Genomic DNA, 3,423 nt, shown 5'->3' with positions numbered 1-3,423 from the left:
GAGTGTTACTTGTTGCTTTTCTCTTGCTGCTTTTAATATTTTTTTCTTTGTGTTTAGTCTTTGTTAATCTGATTAGGATGTGTCTTGGTGTGTTTCTCCTTGGGTTTATCCCGTATGGGACTCTGCACCTCTTGGACTTGATTGACTATTTACTTTTCCATGTTGGGGAAATTTTCAACTATAATCAATACAAAAATTTTCTCATACCCTTTTTCTTTTTGTCTTCTGGTACTCCTATAATTCAAATGTTGCTGGGTTTGATATTTTCCCAGAGGTCTCTGAGACTATTCTCAGTTCTTTTCATTATTTTTGCTTTATCTGCTCTTCAGAAGTTATTGCCACCGTTTTATCTTCCAGCTCACTGATTAGTTCTTCTGTTTCAGATATTCTTCTATTGATTCCTTCTAGAGTATTTTTAATTTCAGTAATTGTGTTGTTTGTCCCTGTATGTTTGTTCTTTAATTCTTCTAGGTCTTTGTTAATTGATTGTTTCATTTTCTCCATTCTGTTTTCAAGGTTTTTGATCATTTTTGCTATCATTATTCTGAATTCCTTTTCAGGTAACTCGCCTGTTTCCTCTTCACTTACTTGGACTTCTGTGTTTCTAGTTTGTTCCTTCATTTGTGTACTATCTCTCTGCCTTTTCATTTTTTTTTTTTTTAACTTATTGCGTTTGAGGTCTCATTTTCCCAGGTTTCAAGGTTGAGTTCTTTCTTCCTTTTGATTTCTGCCCTCCTAAGTTTAGTCCAGTGGTTTGTATAAGCTTCGTATAAGGTGAGATTTGTGCTCAGTTTTTTTTTCTTTTTTTTCCTTTTTTCCCCTCTGATGGGCAAGGCTGAGTGAGGTGGTACTCCTGTCTGCTGATGACTTTTTTACATTTTTGCTTTGTTTGTTGTTTAGATGAGGTGCCCTGCACAGGGCTTTTTTTGGTATGAGTTCTCACTATTTGATACTCCCTAGGGTTAGTTCTCTGGTAGTCTAAGTTCTTGGAGGCAGTGCTCCCACTCCAAAAGCTTATGGCTTGACTTCTTCATCTAGGACTGATGAGATGAAAACAATCTCTTTGTTTTTCAGACCTCCTGTTGTAGTTATTTCCAAAATCTGATCGACCACATCTTCAGTTTCTCTGCATCCAGCGTGCCTTGGGAGCCACATTTCCTCTATATTGGCCTTACTTGTTATTTTGATGGCTGTGAAGTGTAGCTCATTGTTGCTGCTATTTTTGCATTTGCTTTATTTAACATTTTCCCTTTTTAAACTATAGATTCATATCTGACTATATGATTGCACAGTTTTAAGTATTTTTTTCTCTGCAGAATTATAAACCCTTCATCAGGTGTAGGTATGAAATATAAATTGCAAAAAAAGTAAATTATTCCATTTTCATTGCAAATTTAACTTTAGTCCTGTTTCTATCACAGAATGACTTTCCTGAATATAAACTATTATATAAAAAGTTAACTTGGTCCTCTTGCTTTATAAGTTGGTGAACCTTCCACAAAATTTTAGTCAATAGAAAATTATATAACAAGCTTATGTTTTAGTATAAAGCTAAACTGGGGCTTCCCTGGTGATTTGGTGGTGAAGAATCTGCCTGCCACTGTAGAATACCAGATACAATCCCTGAGTTGGGAAGATGCCCTGGGGAAGGAAATGGCTACCTATTTCAGTATTTTTGCCTGGAGAATCTCATGGAGATAGGAGCATGGCGGGCCACAGTCCATGGGGTTATGAGTCGGACACAACCTAGCAACTAAACAACAACAATGACTTTAATTATTATTTGGGAATTCTACTTTGATTAGAGTCTATATAAAAGGACAAGAAGAAAAAAAGCATAAGAAAATGAACCCTTTTTCTCCTTAAGTTAACAAATGGCAGATTTACAGTTGGCTGAAATAGAAATAGTAGTGCTCTTCAGAAACTCCAGAGTTTTGGATTGAGATCACTGGGTACTCTTCCACAAGTCATTCATCAGTGTCCCAAATCCTGAGCCAAAGGATCTTCCAGGGTGAGCCAGTGTGACATTTCTCATGTCCATTCATCTTTTTGATGATTAAGCCCTCAGTAAAGGCTAAAAGAATTCATATTTCATAAAATCCTTGAGGGAGATCTCTCATTCTCTGTGGTTCCTCTGTTCTAGGAAGGGTGATGTCATCTTTGAAGCTGTTCCTAAAGACAGATGGTGAATGACCAGTACTAGAACATGAGCCACAACAGATTAGTGTGAAGAGAATGTACATAAGACATATAAGGGAGAGGCTTTCTATCTCGGGGAGGGGGAGGGCATCGAAAACACCTGTGCAACTTTCTATAGGTCTTAGACCCCTCTCCCTTCCTCCAAAGGCAGTGCTGCTGGCAAGTGTGTCTTGGCAAAGTTTCATTGGCTTTCAGATGTGTGCTGGAGAACAAATTATAGGTATAAAGTTTTTGCCAGAAGCATTCACAGCCTGTATTTTGCAGAGCTGGAGATGACTGATCAGTGGTGCATTTTACAAGACTGTTGTTTTAAGAATTACTTCTTTGGCTATCCTGGGGGAAGACTGCACAGAAAAAGGTATGCATAGAATGTTAGTTCTCTTCATCACTGAAGTTAGAATCTTAAATGCACCCTTGCTTGGCACTCTGCTTCTCTTATGTGGTAAAGCCAGGGTGTTCGTTTTGAATTCTTTTTGTAGTTAGTTTGATTAAATGTTCTTCTGGCTTTAGTGCTGTGGATCCCTTGTTTTAAAGCTAAAGCAACGGTAATCACTCTGTAATGTATAAAAGTACTGAATCATTGTGCTGTGTGCAGTGTTGTGGGTCTATTACACTTCAAAAACCAAACAGAAAAACTCCTAGAGAAAGAGATCAGATTTGAGGTTACCAGAGATGGGGGAATTGGATGAAGGGAATCAAAGGGTACAAACTTCCAGTTATAAGATAAAAAGTACAAAGGCTATAATGTACATCAGGATCAATATAAATAACACTGTTGTGTTATATATGACAGTTGTTAAGAGAGTAATTCCTAGAATTCACATCACAAGGAAACATATTTTTTTTCTTTTTACTTTGTATCTATATGAGAAAATGATACTCTTTAAACTTATTGCAGTAATCATTTCATGATGTATTTAAATTAAATAATTATACTGTAAGTTTAGGCAGTGCTATATGTCAATTATATCCCAACACAGCTGGAAAAACAAAAATTAAGATAAAAAGATTTGTACATCCTGAAAAAGAGAGACCATATTGAAAACCTTCACCTTAGCAACTTCTGATAGAGAGATAAAACTGATTTTAATACACTATTGATTGTTATCAAAATTTTAAGTTTTAGTTTAAGAGACAGGATCACAATTCTTTTCCTCAGTTACTAACACTTTGATTGTCTCAAATTCCCAAAAGGAAGTCCAAAATATCATGCTGTAGAATTTT

This window comes from Cervus canadensis, chromosome 28, assembly GCF_019320065.1.
Source record: "Cervus canadensis isolate Bull #8, Minnesota chromosome 28, ASM1932006v1, whole genome shotgun sequence".
NCBI lineage: Eukaryota > Metazoa > Chordata > Mammalia > Artiodactyla > Cervidae > Cervus > Cervus canadensis.
The sequence above is the reverse complement of the archived record's forward strand: the minus strand, read 5'-3'. Positions refer to the sequence as shown.